At 46.0% G+C, this 21,083-nt stretch overlaps 1 long non-coding RNA gene across 1 annotated transcript; it reads left to right on the plus strand.

Annotated features, from left to right (window-relative positions):
* Positions 1–2,287: 2,287 nt before the first annotated feature.
* On the plus strand, positions 2,288–20,424 carry LOC309849472. Its single transcript, XR_014303712.1, has 3 exons — positions 2,288–2,595; positions 19,018–19,230; positions 19,948–20,424. It is a non-coding gene; the product is annotated as an uncharacterized lncRNA (long non-coding RNA).
* Positions 20,425–21,083: the final 659 nt, after the last annotated feature.

A 21,083-nucleotide genomic window follows, 5' to 3' on the forward strand; every position in this document is an offset into this window, starting at 1 on the left:
CCCACCAAGTACCTCTACCATTTTCCTTCCTAGAAGAACTCTGACCCTAGACTACTGGTTCAGAACTGTCCTTTCTCAGGGCCACCTTGTGCATGATGCTGTTTCACTCTTAGTTTTCTCGGGGTCGTAACCCACTACAGCTGCCCCCATGGATTAAGGAAGAGCCAACCCTACACTTTTTCATCTCACTGATCTTTTTGTTAGTGTTCAGATTCTTCTATTGAGGCTATTTTTTTAGGTGGCTCAATTACTACATTTCAGGTGTGTGACTTCTATAAGAAAATTGAGAACAAACTTCTTAATAAGACATTGATATAAAAATTCCAGGGAGAGTGGGGCGCCTGGGTGGCCGGGTTAAGCCTCTGCCTTCAGCTTGGGTCATGGTCTCAGGGTCCTGAGATCGGGCCCCACATCGGTCTCTATGCTCAGCGGGGAGCCTGCTTCCCCCTCTCTCTCTGCCTGCCTCTCTGCCTACTTGTGTTCTCTGTCTGTCAAATAAATAAATAAATAAATAAATTTTAGAACAACAACAACAAAAAAACCCACAAAGTGTTGTCCCTGGACCAGCAGAATTAGCAGAATTAGCATCCCCTGGGAATTTGTTAGAAATGTGTAATCCCAGGCTCAACCCTCCTACAGCTTTTCCCTCTCGGCCTCCCCATGCTCCTGCCCATTTCATGACAGTATTGCCAATCATAGACCCAACCATTCAGAGGGCATCAGCAAGAAGATCTGTGTAGAGATGAACTCACCACCTGTGGCAATAGCCTATACCATCGTTGGAATCAAATCAAATTGAACATAATTACAATGACTTTCCAAAGACTTATGAGTGGGACCTTGCACTTAGCGTATGGTCATTTAAGGCATGTTGAGAGAAAGCTTTAAATCACCCATTATAACGTCCCTGGGTGTTCGCTGTGATGGGTAATTTTATGGGTCAAGTTGACTGGGACAAGGATACCCAGACAGTTGGTCAAACATTATTCTGGATATGTCTGTGGAAGTATTTCTAAATGAGATTAACATTTGAATTGGTAGACTGAGTAAAGCAGCTAGCTACCCCTAATGTGGGTGAGCCTTATCTAATCAACTAGAACAAAAAAGGCTGGCCTAGAGGAAGTTTTGTCTGCCTGATTGATGAGCGGAGACATCAGTCTTCTGTCTTTGGAGTCAAACTGAAACATCAGCTCTTCTTGGGTCTTAAGCTTGCTAGCTTTTGGAGTGAAATTCACAACATTGGCTCTCCCTGTTCTCAGGCCTTCAGACTTGGATTGGTACTATATCATCAGCTCTCCTGGGTCTCCAGCTTGCTGACTGTGGATCTTGGGACCTATAATCATGTGAGCCAATTCTTATGATAAATCTCCTTGTATTTGTGGTGCTGTTTCTCTAGAGAACCCTGACTAATACAGATTTTGGTACCAAGAAGTGGGAGTGCTGCTCTAACAAATACCCAAACACGTGGAAGTGGGTTTAGAACTGGAAGCTCGGCAAAGGCTGGCAGATTTTTTACCTGCCTAATGATAGGAGAGAAGGAGAGGGCTCTAGGCCTACACTGGATGGACTAAAAGGTTCTGGAAGGGCCTCAGAGCACCAGACACTGAATCTCATTATTCTTCCAAAGTGGTAACATCTCCTCCTCTCTTCTGATGTCCTTGGTGCAAAGTAGTGGGGAAGGGGAGGAAGGGTGGTCAGGAGGCTGCTGCCTACCCTACAACTCCAAGCCGTTCCCAGGCAGAGATGCACTCAAGGCTCTTACGGTTATACCAATTCAAAACTCTTCTCTTGGACTGAAAGATTTTCCTGCTATTATTCTGACAATGGTGCTATCTTCCCAGTTGGGGGGCAGGGGGCGGCAGGTGCAGGATGTTATCAACGAACAGAGTCAAAATTTTACAATTACAATGAAATTTCTTTTTCCCAGAGGTTAAAACAAGACAAAACAAAACAAAGTACCTTTGTTGGTGTTTACTTATAAAAAGCTTTACTCACGTGGTTGTTTTAATCCTAATATGTTCAATTTCATTAGCTTCTATTAAGATCATCATGACTCCCAAGCTCAACCAATCTATACAAATGTATAAACCATTGCAGGGTTTATTTGACTGTCGTTCCTTATCAAACCAGTCCATTCTCTCCAGTGAAATAAATCGCAGTGTAATTTCTGATCTGTGGGCAATGTCTGGGGGGAGGGGAGAGTATCTGGGGCTGGCAACCTACTGACCAGCCAAACTGGAAAATCAACTTTTTACAAGTTTCCTCCTGACTCCTCCCCAGCCCATTTATCTCAGATTATCCTCCACCTCCACTCCCCAGATTAGGGGAAGGCAGAGGAGAGAAAAAATATTATGGTTTGGGATAGAATACCATTGAGCATATTTGTAATTAGTTCTGAGTTCTCAGCAGCAGAGGACAGGGATGGAGGTATTATTGTGCTTTTTCAACACTCAGCAAGCAGCAGCAGCCGCAGTGGCAGCTTTGTTCTTGCTCTCCTAAACCACAAGGTACAGCCGTTGGACAAGACTAGGATGCCAAGAGCCTTAAATGATCTCCCACCACTTCGGCATCTTCTTGTGTGTCTCCTGACATAATGTAATCATCATCCACCAGCTACCTCTGCTCTGTGGGAAGGTCCCCTGGCCAATACAATATATATCATTCATAAGAGGGTGTGGGCATCAAGGATGGGACCATTTTCTAGAGTCAAAGAATATAAGATCCAGGCAGCTAGTGCTGGGCCATGGCTCAGAGCTCTCAAGGAAGTTTGACAAAGTAGATATTACATTATTGCAGACATGACCTGTGATGGGGAGTTGGGGAGCCTACTCACAGAATGCAAACAAAAGGGTAGCAGAATATGCAACCCAAAAATGTGCTACTATATTGAACTGAAGGCAACTGAGAAGCAGCAGACACAAGAAAAGCTCTCATAATCCCTTTATTTACCTAAAAGTAGGACATAAATCTGTAAAGGTGTCCCCCATCCCTGCTCTACCAGGAAGAACAGAGGCCAATCCCTGGAGACAACTCTAGACCCTTACCAGCCCAGAGCTGGCACCAGAGAAATCTACTTAACAAACTTTAATGATTAACCCCTATCAGCCATTAGTTCTCATATATTTACCTTCCTACCAATTGCTGTCTTAGAGACTTCTGTTCTTCTCTTGTTAATCTGTCTTTTGTTAGTCTAATTTACAGAGACCAGCCAGGGAACCTAATATGAATGAAGGAGAAACAGCTTTCTCTCCCCTATGTTAGGGAAATGCAAGAGTCTCTGGGTGGGTTAGCAAGGTGGGAGGTGGGGGTGACCCCGTGAAAAAGAGCCTTCTGGGTTGTGGAAATTGAAGAAGGGCTTTCAGCTTTTGCTGATGAATATGTAATACACATGTAAAATACCTGTAAAGTTGAGCTCTCATTTTAGAGTTAATAATGCAGGGTTTTGATTGTCTGTCTTGCCATAAACCCTAATTAGACCCCTAAAATGAGATGTAGCATTATGTACTAACTGTACCACTCCCTGGCCCCACTTTCTCCCCCAACCTGAGGCATACTTGCAAGCAGGGGGATCATAGTCTTTCTTTTAAGGAGTCATTTCCAGTTGGCACACAAAAAGTTTACAGAGAGGCACCTGGATGGCTCAGTCAAAAGAGCACATGTTTGAACCCCACACTGAGTGTAGAGATTACTTAAATAAACTTAAAAGAAAGAAAGAAAGTTAGTTCACAGAGACAGCCCTCTGAATGAAGCCTCTGGAATGAGCAATCATGTGGCCCAACCCATTTTTGTTTCTTAAGTCTATGCCCCTTCAGTGAGGCACCAAAGTCACCCCACTCCTTTCCCCAATGCCTAACCTTCGGTACCTAGATCACGCTCATCACCCATCCCCTGGCTCTGCCTGCTGAGAAATGTAATCTCAACCCACCCCTCACTTTTCAGGAGGCATTAGGCTGTGCTTGTGCACTTGGTGTCCAATATCAAGGGCAACTTGCCTTCTAGGTAAGATGTTTTAAGTGCCCAGTCAAAATTATCCTTTGTTTCTTCAAAAGTCTGTTCAAGGGGCACCTGGGTGACTCAGTGGGTTAAGCCTCTGCCTTCAGCTCAGGTCATGATCTCTGGATCCTGGGATCCAGCCCCCCAGTTGGGCCCTCGGCTCAGTGGGAAGCCTGCTTCCTCCTCTCTCTGCTTCCCTCTCTTGTGATCTCTGCCTGTCAAAAAAAAAAAGTCTGTTCAAAACTCAGGCAACCCTAGGATTAAGTTTCTGATCAAACCAGCCAAGCTGTGGTCATTGAACACTGCCCCTTTCTTGGGACTCATTACATACTTAGAACATTCATCTTTGCTCTCAGACTTTGGTTTCTCTTACTCATTCTTGGTCTGAGTTTTCTCCATAAGTGACCTTACTGCTTTCATTAGGCATTAGGCTATGAGACGAAAAAGGCCTCACATAGCCCTGCCTGGGGATTAAATCAACAAAGAGTTTTTCCAATATCCATTATATGCAATACACAATTCTAGGGTTAGTACTGGAAGATGAGCAAAAAGATGCAAAGATCTGGAGGCTACCCCTGCCCTCAAGTAGTTTACTGCTAGCTGGAGAGAGACACATAATCATATGTAGAGTGAACTGATAGGAGGTTCCAAGATGACAGTAAGATAGAATTGAGAAGGAAGCGTAAGAATGTTCAAAGAAGATAAAGTCAACACAGGTAATAAAAGAGTCAAGGGAAAGAAAATAAGGCTTGAAGTAAAGGTGGAATTCGTTGGGGGGTCGGGAGGAGAAAGAATGACCTTAGAAAATGATATCAACAAAGATACGGTTGGTTCTCTATGAGGCTTGTTTTGAAAACACGAATCTCTTCCAATCTGATTCAGACATTAGGGAGCAATTTGAACATAATGTGATTTTTGCATTTTGCTTATGCTTGATTTTGCCCTGGAAAACATCAGGTGGAGAAAAATGCACCCAGCTGAACCATGCAGGGTAGGAACACACACAATGTACCCAAGCACACCCCTCAAGTGTATACCCATACCTGAGTTCACAGTGTTACAGTATAGTCTATGTGCTGCTGAAGTAAGCACAGTTCGCAGTCATCGACCATACCCGTCTATACCTAGTGTTAGAATTTTCTTTCCAGTCTCAGATAACCCCCTGCTTCCATCACTTCACAGTAACCCAGAAGTTTTGCCCCTTCCAACACCCACTTCCATGCGCAAAATTCAAGTCTGTTTCAGGCTACAGTGCTATATTTATTGTAGTGTTTACATATTTCTCAACGATTTAACATGTATAAACTGTGCTACGATTTTATTAGGCTCTTGTCTTTTGTTGTTACTAACAAAGTGTTTGAGTATTGTGACCTCTAACCCTGTTTTTCCCATAAGCCCCTGGTTTTCATTGCACGGCTTTGGCATAGTGTGGTTATTTTTAGTAGCATATGTTGTGTTAGCGCAGAACTGACTGTACGGGTTTTGGTAATAAAAATAATAATTGAGAAAATGTGAACAAATGATTAGGATTATAACTGCATTGATTTTATTTTATCTATTTATTTTTTAAGATTTTATTTATTTATTTGACAGAGAGATCACAAGTAGACAGAGAGGCAGGCAGAGAGAGTGGGGGAAGCAGGCTCCCTGCTGAGCAGAGAGCCCGATGCCAGGCTCGATCTCAGGATGCTGAGATCATGACCTGAGCTGAAGGCAGAGGCTTAACCCACTGAGCTACCCAGGCGCCCCTGATTTTATTTTTTTAAAAGATATTATTTATTTATTTTTGCGAGACAGAGAAAGAGCGAGCAAGCACTAGCACATATAGGGAAGGGGCCAAGAGAGAAGCAAACCCCCCACTGAGCAGGAAGCCCAATACAGCTGGATCCCATTACCCCTGGATCATGACCTGAGCTGAAGGCAGACCCTTAACTGACTGAGCCACCCAGGCGCCCATAACTGCATTATGTAGGAGAATTTCAGACAGAAAGCTGATGTCAGATTCATTCAATCTTTTAGGTATGCAGCTGACAAATATTTGTTGAGTGCCTACTATATGCCAGACTCTGTTCCAGGTGCTGTACTTATGGCAGTGAAGGAAAGGGACAAAAATTCCCTGCCGGTCGGGAGTTCACATCCTAGTTGAGGAGAGAGACAAACACAAGGTAAATAAATAAAATATGTAGTATGTTAGATAGCAATCAATGCTAAGACGAAAAAAATAAAACAGTTGACAGAATGTTTTATTTATATATTATTAATATATTATTGGTTATTATTAATATATAATATTTATTTAAAAATTAAAAAGTGGATATAGAGTCTTAGGGGCTAGGTTTGGCTATAGTATCAGTATTATTTACTGCTGCATAACAAACTATCTCCAACCTTAACAGCCCAAGACAATAAACATTTACTATCTCATACAGTTTCGGAGGGTAGGAAAGTCAAGAGTAGCTTAACTGGAGTGGTTCTGGCTCAGAATCTTTCATGAAATCACAGTCAAGGGACAGGCTATCAGCTTCCATGCTCCACTCACATGGCTCTTGGCAAGAAGCCTCAGTTCCATGCCTCGCTCCGTCTGACTGCTTGTGACGTGGCAGCTTGCTTCACCTAGCGACAACAATTCAAGAGAGAGAGAGATTGCATGCCCAGGTGGAAGTTGCAGGCTTTTATAACCCAACCTCAGAACTTCTGCTACCACACAAACCAACCCAAGAACAATGTGGAAGGGGACACCAGGAGCACAGGAGTAAGAGTATGAAGATATGATCACTAGAGGCTGTTTTGGAGGCTGTCCTCATTAAGAACTTGACCTCTGGGGCACCTGAGTGGCTCAGTGGGTTAAAGCCTCTGCCTTCGGCTCAGGTCATGATCCCAGGGTACTGGGATCAAGCTCCACATCAGGTTCCCTGTTTAGTGGGGGGCCTGTTTCTCCCTCTCTCTCTACCTGCCTCTCTGCCTACTTGTGATCTCTCTCTCTCTCTCTCTGCCAAATAAATAAAATCTTTAAAAAAAAAAAAAAAAGAAGAAGAACATGAGCTTTGAGGTGCCAGGGTGGCTCAGTCAGTTAAGCATCTACCCTAGGATCAGGTCCCATGTTGGGCTCCCTTCTCCCCTCTTCCTCTGCTGCTCTCTCTCTGTCAAATAAATAAGTGAAATCTTGAAACAAAGGGAGAAAGAAAGAAAGAAAAAGATAACCTTTGGATAAGTCTTGAAGGAAGTGAGGGAGGCAGCCACTAAGATATCTGGGAGAAGATCATTCTATTTAGGTGAAGCAGTATGAGCACTCATGGTTGATGTGTTGGAAGGAAGCAGAGTGAGGGAGAGGGAGAGGGAGAGAAGATGTCAAAGAGGTGACAGACAGGAAAGGGGGATGCTTTCATCTTTACCCTGAGTGACATAGGAGTTTTGAGTAGAGAAGTGATAATGATCTGACTTAGGATTTAACAGACTATATCCAGTTGCCATTTTGAGTACAGACCAAAGGGAAGCAAGAACAGGAGCAAGAAAATAAGTTAGGAAGTGAGAGAGGGCGGTAAGAAGTGATGGTTAGGAGGTGAGAGGTGATGGTGGTCTAATTCTGGAAACATGTCGAAGGTAGAATGCTCAGGATTTGCTAATGGATTGGCTGTGAGATGTAAGAGGAAAAGAAGCCAAAGATAACACTTTTTTTTTTTTCATGTAAGTGGAATAATGGAGTTACCATTTGTCTATGTCTGGTAAGACTTAAAAAGGAGCTGTGCTAGGGTAAACACAGGAATTCAATTTCGGACATGTTAAATTTGAAATGCCTGTTAGACATCCAGGAGAGAGATGTTGGATAGATAACTGGATAATCAAGACTAGAATCCTGGCAAGAGGTTTAGGTTAGAGATGCAGGCGGAGGAATCATCAGAGACAGATGGCATGGAAAGTCCTGAGGTTGAATGAAATCCCTTAAGGAGTGAATACAGATAGAAAGCTGAGTACCCCAAGAGTACTCCAGCATTTAGGGTAGAAGGTAGCAAAGAGGACTGTGAAAGAGGGGCCAGAGAAGTAGGAGTCAAGCTAGGGAGGCGTATATGAAGCCAAGTGAAGGTGTCCTTCAAGGAAGACTTGGAAGATGCTCTTTGTCAAATGCACTGGGAGAATGAGAAATGTCCCTGGGGTGTGGCACGTGGAGTTCATTTGCTCTCATGACCAGAGCAGTTTGGTGGAGTGGTGGAGGCAAAACCCTCACTGGAGTGCGTTGAAGATAGTACGAAAGGAGATAAATTGGTGACTGAGTAGTCTTTAGAATAATTTTGTGTGAAGGGAGGAAATAAGTTGGGGTCTTAACTGAAGGGGGAAATGGAATCAACAGATGCGCTTTTAAAGACTTAGTTATGGGGCGCCTGGGTGGCTCAACCAATTGAGCATCTGCCTTTGGCTCAGGTCATGATCCCAGAGTCCTGGGATCGAGTCCTGCATCAGGCTCCCTGCTCAGTGGGGAGTCTGCTTCTCCCTCTGCCGCTGCCCCTACTTGTTCTCTCTCTATGATAAGTAAATAAAGAAAATCTTTACAAAAAAAAAAAAAAGACATTTATTTGAGAGAGAGCAGGGGGAGGGACAGAGAGAGACAATCTTCAGGCAGACTCCCTGCTGACAGGAGAGCCTGATGTGGGGCTTTATCTCACAACCCTGTGATCAGGACCTGAACAAAAAATAAGAATCAGACACTTAACCGACTACACCACCCAGGCACCCCAAGAATGATTTTTTTTTAATTATTATTAAAGATTTTTATTTATTTATTTGCCAGAGAGAGAGAGAGAGAGCCCAAGCAGGGGGAGCGGCAGGCAGAGGGAAAAGCAGGCTTTCGACTGAGCAGAGAGCCCCATGTGGACTCGATCCCAGGACCCCGGGATCATGACCTGAGCTGAAGATGGACTCTTAACCAGCTGAGCCACCCAGGCGTCCCCCCAAGTTTTTTTTTTTTTTTTTTAAGATTTATTTATTTATTTATTTGACAGAGAGAAATCACAAGTAGTCGGAGAGGCAGGCAGAGAGAGAGAGAGAGGGAAGCAGGCTCCCTGCTGAGCAGAGAGCCCGATGCGGGACTCGATCCCAGGACCCCGAGATCATGACCTGAGCCGAAGGCAGTGGCTTAACCCACTGAGCCACCCAGGCACCCAAGAAAAGGTTTTTTAAAGACGGGAGATAACAGCATCATGTTGGTGTGCTATGGAAGTGACTAGAATGGAGACATGAATGAAACAGGAGAGACAGTGGGGGGAACAGCGCGGGCAGAATCCTGAGTAGGTGAGAGTCGATAGGAGCTATCGTGTGAGTGGAGGGCTTGTCTTCATCAAGGAGCACGGGGTCACCACACAGCTGGGGCAGTGGCGGAGTGTCATGGGCCCAGGAGCAGGGAGGTGGGTGAGAGCAGGGGTGAGACCTTCAGCGCTCAGAGTGAGGAGCAAGGAAGACGGTTGGAGTCTGGGAGGGAGGGGGGAAGAGATGTGAAAGCATTGTCCAGGAGAGCGGGAAATTTGGCATGTTCGCTGTGCAGCAGTAAGAGTCATGTGTGATACATGGCCATGGATTTAAAGTCAACCAGTCAGCGTAGCTGTGCATTGTTCCCAGCCATGGTCAGCTGCGTGGGAACAGGTGCAGACTGGGAGAAGAGGTTGGGTTTAAACAAAGTTGAGATTTGACAATCAGTAAGAGCTGTTCTGGCTGTCCTGATTTCTGTTCTTGTGGCTCTGAGGACCACATGTGCTGGTTTGCCCAGGATCCTGGCAGTTTATGCCTGGTTTCCCAAGGTGATTAGTACTAGAGCTCCCTTTCACTTCCAAAACTGTTTTGATTTGGGTAACAAATGAAATGATCTTTGTACCTAAAGCGACAGGAGCCTCTTCGGGTTTTCGGTTTTCTCAATAGAGCGTTCATCATTGTTTGACTTTGAAAAAAACACCAAATAGATTGTAAATTCCTTGAGGTCAGTGTCATGTTTCATGCCTTCTGTCCCCCATAGCTCACATAACTTTCATCTGTGGCATTCTTATCTCTTGGTTAACCCAGCAAAACACAGATGACTCAGGACTAGAAGAGCTGTTGAGGATAATCCCAATTTTAGGCAAACACTCCTCAATCTCAAAACAAAGGAAGGGGATGGAGGCAGTTTATACTCCAAGAAGACCTTTTCATAATCCTGCTCAGGAGAGGGGAGCCTGGGTGGTTCAGTGGGTTGATGCCTCTGCCTTCCACTTGGGTCATGATACCAGGGTCCTGGGATTGAGACCCATATCAGGCTCTCTGCTCAGCAGGGAGCCTGCTTCCCCCTCTCTCTCTGCCTGCCTCTCTGCCCACTTGTGATCTCTGTCTGTCAAATAAATAAATAAAATCTTCAAAAAAAAAAAAATCCTGCTCAGGAGAATTATGGGGGCAAAGTAGGTAAGAGTAGAAAGGAGGCCAGTCAAGACTGGGAACTATTCAAGGAGCAGGTTGACCTAAGGAAGGATTTCAAGCTCAAATGTTCTGGTTATCTGTTGCTGTGTAACGAATCACCCTAAAATTTAATGACTTAACACATCAGTAATAGTTTCACTCTCTCTCACTGTTTCTGTGGGTCAGGAATTTCCAAGGGGTTGGCTGGGCAGCTGTGGCTTGGGATCTCTTTTATGGTCGCAGTCAACTGGCTAGAGCTCGAACAATAGGGGATCTGGAAAGTTTGGGGACTGGTGAGACATCTTTCTGTCCTCATGTAGTCACAGAACCTTTCCCTGTGGTCTCCTGCTTGGGCTGATTTCAGGTAGCTCCTAGCTTGGTGGCTCAGGGTAATCAGACTGCTTCCATGGTGGCTGAAAATCTCCAAGATGTATGTCCTGGTGACTTAGAAGGGAGATACCAGACTTACTTCTGTCCTGAGTCTGCTCAGTGTCAAAGGAAGAGGGCACAAAAATCACTTCTCCATGGGAGAAGTGTCAGAGTCACTGGACAAGGTCACATGGGATGGGCAATATTGTTTGGCCTATTTTTAGAAAATATAGTTGTGATAATAAGTTTGGGTTCTTCTACTTTACTTCCTTCCAAAGAGTCTTGCTTTTTTTGGTTACCTTTAGCCATTTTTGTGTTAAAGATCCTTCCCAAATGGAACTTCTTACCTGCTTTCCCTTCCTGATATGTGGTGGTATGTGTAAAGGGTTTGCTCAACGTCCAAAGGGTTTAGAGGAGGACGGAGATTGTAGGCTGTAGCTCCTCAAAAAGAAGCTTGAGGGGCGCCTGGGTGGCTCAGTGGGTTAAAGCCTCTGCCTTCGGCTCAGGTCGTGATCTCAGCGTCCTGGGATCGAGCTCCGCATCGGGCTCTCTGCTCTGTGGGGAGCCTGCTTCCTCCTCTCTCTCTGCCTGCCTCTCTGCCTACTTGTGACCTCTGTCTGTCAAATAAGTAAAATCTTTAAAAAAAAAAAAGAAGCTTGACAGTATGATGGGAACAAACTGGTCCGTTCCAGCAGTTCAAAAAAGCTATCAATATGACATCACATGACACATTAGGTTTTATTGATGTGGAACAAATTACTGTACGTTTAGTGGCTTAACATAACACACAGGTGTTACTTACTATTTCAGTGGCCCAGGAGTCTGGCATGTTCTAGACAGGTCCTCTGCTCATCGTGTCACAAGGCAGAAATCAATGTGTCAGTTGGTTTGTTTTCACCTGGAGTTCACATACGGGAAGGTCTGTTTCCAAGCTCCCTCACGTTCTTGGCCAAGTTCATTACCTTGTACTTGCCTGACTGGAGTCCTCGTGTCATTGTTAGCCGTTCGCTGGGGACTCTGGTCAGCATCTAGTCTCAGGCCTTGGCCATGGAGCCTTCACAGGCCATTTAAATAGAGTGGCCCAACCCATGAACACAGAAAGCAAACTGTGTGGTTGCCAAAGGACAGACAGTGGGGGGATGGGTAAGTTGGGGAAAGAAGAGTGGGAGGTACAGGCTTCCGGTTCTGGAATGAGTAAGTCCACGGGGATGAAAGGCACAGCACGGGCAATCTAGTGCATGGTATCGTCCCAGCGGTGTGTGGCGACAGATGGCAGCTGCACTTGCGGTGGGCACGGCATGAAGTATAGAGCTGTGGAAACAACATGTTGTACACCTGAAATTGATGTCACGTTGTGTGCCAACTATGCTCATATATATCAATAAAAAAATATTTAGACGAATCGTTGCTCACTGTAAAAGTTTAAAAAATGTCAGGTATCATTCAAAAAGGGAAACAAGACAAAAAGAAAGTTCAGCCACGATCAGCAAATAAGCAAACAAACACGGCAGCCTACCTCTTGAAGGCCAGCAGCAGAATCCCTGTCCTACGCCCCATCTCTGACTTCAGGGCAGGCCCTGTCGTTTTTAAGGGCTCACGTAATTGGGTCAGGCCCATCGCGAATAAATTCCACTCCAATTAACTCAAGGTCAGCTGGGGCACCTGGGTGGCTCAGTCGGTTCAGCACCTGCCTCTGGCTCAGGGCATGATCCCAGGGTCCTGGGTTGGAGTCCCGCTTTGGGCTCTCTGAGCAGCAGGGAGCCTGCTTCTCCCTCTCCCTCTGCCTGCCGCTTCCCCTGTTTGTGCACCTGTACTCTTTCTGTCAAATAAATACATAAAATCTTACAAACAAAACAAAACAAACAAACAAACAAAAACAGAGGCACCTGGGTGGCTCAGCCATTAAGCTTCTGCCTTAGGCTCAGGTCGTGACCCCCAGGTCCTGAGATCAGGCCCTGAATCAGGCTCCCTGCTCAGCAGGAAGCCTGCTTCTCCCTCTCCCCCCTGCCCTGGCTTGTGTTCCCTCTCTGTCTCTTCTCTCTCTGTAAAATAAATAAATAAAATCTTTAAAAAAAAAAAAAAGATTTTATTTATTTATTTGGCAGAGATGACAAGTAGGCAGAGGGAGAGGGAGAAGCGGGCTCACCGCTGAGCAGGGAGACTGATATGGGGCTCGATCCCAGGACCCTGGGACCATGACCAGAGCCCAAGGCAGAGGTTTTAACCCATTGAGCCACCCAGGTGCCCCAATAAATAAAATCTTAAAAAAAAAAAAATTAAAAACAAAACCAAAAACCCAAAAACTCAGAGTTAACTGATCTGGAATCTTTTTTTTTTTCTTTAGATTTTATTTATTTATTTGACAGAGAGAGAAAGAGCACAAGCCGGCGGAGCAGCAGGGAGAGCAAGAGGGAGAAGCAGGTTCTCCGCCGAGCTGAGATCCCAACGGGGCTCGATGCCAGGACCCTGGGGTCATGACCTGAGCCGAAGGCAGACACTTAACCGACTGAGCCACCCAGGCATCCTCTAATTCTGGAACCTTAAATACATCTGCAGAATCCCTTCACATTGTCAGATAAATAATAACCTCATCTGGGGAGTGAAATCCATCCAACGCACAATCCCACCGCACTCACGCACAGGGGACTGATTACAGGGTTCCATATTCTGGGGATGGGACTCTCAGGGGCCATCACAACTTGATCTTGTGGGGAACTTCTGGATGGTGGGTCTTCTGTATTAATCAGGTTAAAGTTGTTGGAGTCAGGAAGGGATGTGGTATTCTTAAAGGGAGCTGGGGAAGTAAAGGAGAGGGAAGAACCCTCCAGCTTCCTTAGTTCGCTTCTGGTGTGGGTCTCGTAGAGCGCGGCTCACCCTAGCACTGTGCTTATGACTCCCAGTCAGTAAGCTAACAGAAAAGAAGTTATTTTTTAAAAAGCAATTAATAAAAAGATAAAGAAAAAAAATCAAAATAAATGGAAAATTGAAACTGTAAAAAAACACGATAAAAAAGGCAACTATAAAGTTAAAAGTGCTAAAGAGAAATGAAAAATATGATTGAGAACAAGCACTTTATTTATTTATTTATTTGACAGAGAGAGAGAGAGAGAGGGAGAGAGAGGCAGCGAGAGAGTGAACACAAGCAGGGGGAGTGGGAGAGGTTGAACAGGCTTCCCAGGGAGCAGGGAGCCTGACGTGGGGCTCGTGGGACTGTGACCCGAAGCACCCCAAGAATGAGCACTTTATTTTTTTTTTTTTAAGATTTTATTTATTTATTTGACAGAGCTAGACACAGTGAGAGAGGAACACAGCAGAGGGAGTGGGAGAGGGAGAAGCAGGCTCCCTACAGGATCCCGGCATTACTACCCTAGCCGAAGGCAGACACTGAGCCACTCAGTGAGACCACTGAGCCACCCAGGCATCCCAAGAACAAGCACTTTATTTTTTTTTAAAGATTTTATTTATTTATTTGACAGAGATCACAAGTAGGCAGAGAGGCAGGCAGAGAGAGAGAGAGAGAGGAGGAAGCAGGCTCCCTGCTGAGCAGAGAGCCCGATACAGGACTCGATCCCAGGACCCCGAGATCATGACCCGAGCCGAAGGCAGTGGCTTAACCCACTGAGCCACCCAGGCGCCCAGAACAAGCACTTTATTATTATTTTTTTTAAGATTTTATTTATTTATTTGAGAGAGAGAGAGACAGTGAGAGAGAGAATGAGCGAGGAGAAGGTCAGAGGGAGAAGCAGACTCCCCATGGAGCTGGGAGCCCGATGCGGGACTCGATCCAGGGACTCCTGGATCATGACCTGAGCGGAAGGCAGTCGTCCAACCAACTGAGCCACCCAGGCGTCCCCAGAACAAGCACTTTAAATGGAATAAAGGAAAGAGGTATAAAATAGCAAGAAAGACAAAGCATACTAAGAACAATTAAACTGGGGATGCCTGGGTGGCTCAGTCATTTAAATGCCTGCCTCTGGCTGAGGTGTGGTCTCAGGGTCCCGGGATCAAGCCCCGCATTGAGCTCCCTGCTCAGCACCAAGTCTGCTTCTCCACCTGTGATCGCTCTCGCTTTCACGGTCTCTCAAATAAATAAATAAAATCTTTTTCCTTTCTTAAAGAACAATTAAACTGTGCCAATGATTAAAAGGACCCAATCACTTTTAAAAGCTAAAATAATAAAAGTAGATGAAACGTAAGAACCAAGGAGGTAAGGAGCCATAGTAAATGTGTCTAAAGACGGAGCAACAAATTCAAAAGCCTAGCGACTTCATGCTAAGCTAGCCAGAATTCGTCGAGCAGAAGCAACCTTAAAATCCAACACTCGTATGTAATTCTCAACCAGGGCTCCTGATCCAAACCACAGAACACAGGCAAATTACTGGAGTGACTGTTTTCTCCATGCTTCCCCCAAATGGTACATAGTGCACAGAAAAGAAGTTAATTCCTGTACACAGTGGATGCCTGGAGAATTAGGCTTCATTCTCTCACCAAACTAGCTGATCTATGTCCAAAAGTATGCAGCCGAGACAGGATTGGTCAATCTGGCACACAGTTCTGTGATGTTTCTGAGAGACAAGTTGTAGGTGAGATGTGGAAACTGAAGTCAGACTCCTGGGACGTTTTCTTCCTCAAGAGTTGCACAGTCACGTGGTAACTGAATGAAGCACAGAAGTCACTCTGGGTCATTTACTGAAAATAATAAGGCCATCAACAGATGTCTTGACTTCACCCAGAGGAATTCAGAGAGGTAGCAGAGGACATTCGTTTATTTGCTTCTACTCCATAAGCCTCCTGGCCAAAGGCCCAGGGAGGACTTGTGATTGGTACCTTTTTTTTGGGGGGGGGGGGTACCTTTAAAAAAAAATAAAATAAATAAGACTTTTCCAAATTCACATTGGGAAGGGCCAAAACTATCTTGTAAGGGAGGACTAATGCCAGGGCAGCTCCCAGATGCTTCTTTCTTTTCTTCCCCTCCAGCATTGTATAAGTGATAAAACAAAAGGCTTGCCTGTTTCACCCAGTTGTCCTCATCCTGGCCAAGGGACTCCTACAGTCCCACAGGCAGGACACCCCAGAAGGTAACTAGGGGCACAGCCTGCTAAGTTCTGCTTGACTTCTAAGCTGAATGGACATTGATAGTGCTTTCCTTAAAACACTTATTTTTCCTTGTGTATTAGTTACCTGTACTGTAACAAATTATACCAAAACGTTAGTCACCTAAAACAAGAAGTAGTTATCAGCTCAAGCTTTCTGACCTTCGGCTCAGGTCATGATCCCAGAGTCCTGGGATCGGGTCCTGCATCGGGCTCCCTGCTCAACAGTGTCTGTTTCTCCCTCTTCCTCTGCTGTTCTTTGTCAAGTAAATAAATACAATCTTAAAAATATACATATTCCAGAGCATCTGAGCTGAGTAGGTTTAGTTCAGAATCTCCCATGAAGCTGTAGTCAGAATGTTGGTCAAGGCCACCGTCATCTGAAGGGTTGCATTGTGCTGGGGATTTACCGAGTGGCTCATTCACATTCATACGGTGTTTGGCAGGTGGCCACAGCTGGAAGCCTCAGGCACTCATCATGTGGATATCTCCATAGGCTGTTTGTGTCCCCGTGATCTGGCATAACTTCCAGGGGAGGAACGGGGAGTCCTTTTATGACCTAGTCTCCAAATTTACACATTACCATTTTTGCTCAATTTTATTTCCGATAAGTGAATCATTATATCTAGCCAACCACGAAGAGTGGGAGAACCAGACTCCATCTTTTATTTTTATTACTTTTTTTTTTTTTTTAAAGATTTACTTATTTTAGAGAAAGCACACTTAACAGAAGGAGAGGAGCAGGGAGAGAATCTCAAGCAGACTCCCTGCTGAGCACAGGTCTCCTTGCGGGGCTCCTTGGTGCTCCACGGTGCGGGGCTCCGTGGGGGGGCTCCCTCTCACTATCCTGAGATCATGACCAGAGCCAAAATCAAGAGTCCCACACCCAGCTGGCTGAGCCACCTAGATGCCTCTAGACTCCATCTTTTCAAGGAAGAAGTATTGTAGAGGAGGGGGAAACAAACAAACCCCTTTCCCTCTACCCTCTTAGGTTCATTACAGGGGCCCTGCAAATTAGACTGACAAAAGACAGATTAACAAGAGAAAAACAGCTTATTAACCCGTGTAGAGCTCATACATGAGGGAGAAACAGTGAACAGTGATGAATTCAGGCTTCTAGCATCTTAACAAAGACCAGTAAATTTATAGAGAAATGGGAAGCCAAAGGAAAAGGGTTTTAGGCTTCCAAGAGCGGCAGACTGCGGGAAGGAACATATACCGGGACAGCGCCTGGAAGATAAGGGTTATTTCAGTGCGGGTTTGTTATGTAGATTCCTCTCTGGGCTGTCTCTGGGCTGATAAGAGTCTCTGGTGATTAGGAGCCTAAGCCTGCTTCTAGGCAAATAGTGGGGGAGGGCAGGGAGCTTTTTTTTTTTTTTTTTTTTTTCCCCTGGTGTTTGCTGTTTCTCAGTTGTCTTCTGCTCAAAATATTCCTTATGCCAAAACGGCATATTTGGGGATGGCATATTCTGATCCCCTACAGTATCAAAGAACCTGTGGACGTATTTTAAAGTGCTTGTCTTCTGCTGCAAGAAGAACAGGCCGGCTCTGGTTTTCTCTCTCTGCCTCTAACCACCCACCCTCAATGTGCGTCTATGGCTCTTTGTATTATTCCTGTTTTTTGAATACTGGGTTTCCCGGGCCTTTCTGTTCTTCTCCCTCCGCGTGTTTGATCTGGGCCACTCGATGCTCACATGCACCACCTTCCGGGCGGGTGATTCTCCAACCCGGGGTTGCCATGCGTTTCATGGGAGGGCCCTATGGTTTAGTGGTAAATGTTCTCTATTGCAAGTCTGCAGCTGTGTAGCTATCATGCAAAAAGCAACTGGGGACAATGTGTAAATGAATGGGCCTGACTGTGTTCCAATAATACTTTATTTGTACAGCTGGCTGTCAGTCTGCGGGCCATAATTTGCTGACCCTTTTTCTAACTTCTCTTGCCCTCGAAGACTCTTCTCCTGGGCTCCAGATAGATGCCCGCCTGGCCTTGCGGTGTTTCTTCTTGGATGCCTCTGAGGTAGCTCAGACCCCTCTCTTCCTGTACTGTACCCTCCATATGGAACCCTGTTTTCTCTTGTGTTCTCTATCTTGAAAGTGACCTTGCCATTTGGTCAGTTGCTGGAGTCTGAGAGTAGAGGGGATTCCGGCTCATCCTTCTCCCTCATCTCCCACAGCCTGTCAGTCAACTTTTAGTCCCCTTCCTAAAGTTAGCCCTTGGCTCCTCCTGCACTGCTCCCACTCACTTCAAGTTCTCATTGTGTCCTTCCCGAAGTACCACAAGAGCTTCCGTGAACCATGGCCTGCAAAGATGTCCACATCCTAATCCCCAGAGCCTGTGAATATGTCGCCTTGCATGGCATAAGGGACTTTGCAGAAGTGAGTCAGTTAGGGCTCTTGAGATGGGAAGATTATCCCGGATTATCCAAGTTGACCTGATAGACTGACGAGGTTCCTTATAAGAGGAAGGCAAGAAGGTCAGACATGGACAGAATGTGCCGATGGAAGCAGACATTGGCAAGGTGCCCTTTGAAGGAGGGGGAAGGGGCTACGACCCCAAGGATGCAGGTGGCTTCTGGAAGCTGGAAAAGACAAGGAAATGGATTTTGCACTCCAGCCTCCAGAAGGTACCAGCCCTGCCAGCGTCTTAGCTTCAGCCCGCAAGCCTGACTTTGGTCTTCCGGTCTCCAGAACTGTAGGATGATGCAGCTGTGTTGTTTTAGGCACCAGATGTGTGGTCACTTGTTACGGCAGCAATAGGAAATGAAGACACCTCTTCACCCTTCCTCCAATCTTGCTCTACTCTCCACCCCGCCCCAAACACAAAATCTCATCTGACAGGTCCCTGTTCAAAACACTTCCTGCATCCTTAGGATAAATTCCCAGCTCCTTGCTGGACTCCTGCACGGGGTCCACAGCAGTTTCTGCCCCATAAATTCATATAATGAACTTCCGATCATGTTGTCCCTCCATTGGACAAAATGTTTTGTCTGTTTAGGACCTGTGTATCTTCCCTCTCCCCCCTGACTAAGGTCATCACTGAGTTCAGGTCCTCCGTTAGAGACGTGAAAGTCATTTTCCGATCACACTCCTCCCTGACCCACTTGATTGCTATGACTTGTGAACTCAGAGACCGCACATCTGTCTTGTTCAGCACTCTGCGCCCAGCACCTTCCAGGACGGCCGGCTTACATCAGTGGACAGTGATGACATCCGTGGATGAGTGGTGGGTCTAGGGAGACTTGCTGGAGGCGGTGGTGAGGGGCTCCAGCACTGTGTCGTCTCCCCTTGAGAACAATGGAGAAGAAGAGCCCACTTTTCTTCTGCACCGCAGAGAGACCCAGAGCCGGAGCCGACTCAGGAGCAGGTGGGAGTCTCAATTGCCCTCATTTCGCTTCCTGCTCGGCCTGGTGGGGAAGACGCCGGGAAGGGGAATGGGGCGTCACTGCCCTCCCGCTACAATTAGCTGAGGCTTTCATTCTTCTTCTACAAAGAGGAGAGCGCAAATCAAAGGGAGATAAAAGTGCAGGTCCCACAAAGGACATCGAGATGAGGGGGAAGGAAGGGAGGGTGGTGGGACAGAGAGGCAGAGGCAGAGAGAAAGCCCTGCGGCCCAAACAAAAGCCCAAAGCCCGCTGATCCCAAGGATCAGACAGTGGAGACGCAGGGACAGGAAGAGAGCAGACCGCGTGGGGATCAGCAGCCCCGTCAGCCAAGGAGGAGAGGGAGCGAAGGAAGATGAAACACCGGTGTGAATGGCCAGGGAAGAGGGTGGAGAGGGACCCCAAATGGAGTTGGGACAAAAGCATGAAAAGACAAAATTGCCACCATCCCACGGGCACTCCCCCCAGGGAAAGCAAAGAGGGGCTGGAGACAAAGGCAGGGAGAGGAAGGCAGAAAGGGAGGGGACCCAGCCAACGGGCCTGTGCTGGGGACAGGGCCATGAGCTTGGGCCACTCAGCGGTGCGTTCTCCATGGGGCCAGCCGAGGCTCCGAGGGGGAAGCGGGAATCGGGGACTGGCCTATATTTGATGAGAGAATCCTACCTGAGCAGCTTCCTTGTATTTGAACTTCCTACAAATAGAATTGAAGAGATGAAGACACAAGAATCCTGTGGTCAGTGAGCCTTCCAACACGCATGCTCTTGTGTCTGGCTTCCTTCTCTCAACATCGTGCTGCCTGTGGTGTAGATGTCATTGTCGTTGCTGTATACTATTCCACGGTGTGAATAATATATGTATGTATACATAGCCATTCTTGTGCCTAGTGGAGGCTTTTCATCAGGTCTACAATCTCTTATCTGAACCCTTAGGACCAGATGTGTTTCAGAATTTTGGAAAGATGGTAAACAAAGATGTGAGGCACAAATACTGTGTTACACAACTCCATGTGCCGGGTGTGCAGAAGTCCCCTCTGATCAGATGCACGAATGTTTCTACAAGGAAATGTATGAAGGCTCATCTTAGAAATAGCTTCATGTTAGGGTGGGTTTTGCCACCCTGATGAGTTCTGGCCAGATTGGGTTATGCCTCCAAATAAAAGATGGCATTTTTGGTTTTCAGGGCTTTTGTTGTTTCAGAATTCAGAACATGGTGTGGCAGACCCATCGGGTACTCATTCCCAATAAAATTAGCTTTAGGAAACCCTGGCAGAACGAGGGGTTCAATACCATGATATGGGGATCAGCGAAAATCAGAAACAAAGGTCCAACAGTGTGTAAGCCATGAGACGCTATCCAGAAGGATGTTGAAGTCGGCTGAATTCAGGCTCAAACCCTGCTGTGTGAGAAAGGGGAGACTCCTGTGTACTTCTGGAAGATTTACTCCCTGATTGCCCCGTCCCATCCGAACACTGTAAACCTTTTTTGTTTTTATAACCTCAGCTCCTAATCTTAAAATTGTTGATTATATTTTTTGTATCATTTTAAAGCTCATTTATTTCTTTCATCCTTTTCATCCGTGGGTCCTCTAGTTCTGTTTTAGTTATCTTGATTATTCCTTATCTCTCTTTTGTCCTTTATAATTTTATATTGCATTCTTTTAGCTCATCTTATCTTCCTGTTTTTATTGTTATTGTGCAGTTTTGTAGTGACTGACAAAAGACCGGGTAGTTTGGAGGAAGAAGCGGTCTTCGGTTCCTCCACCTCGCCCCCCCCCCCCCCCAGGCCATCCCTCCCTCCAAGCCTGACTGCTCAGTGCTCCGGAGAGTTTCTTTCCCTGA

Source organism: Mustela nivalis (assembly GCF_964662115.1).
Source record: "Mustela nivalis genome assembly, chromosome: 16".
Classification (NCBI taxonomy): Eukaryota; Metazoa; Chordata; class Mammalia; order Carnivora; family Mustelidae; genus Mustela; species Mustela nivalis.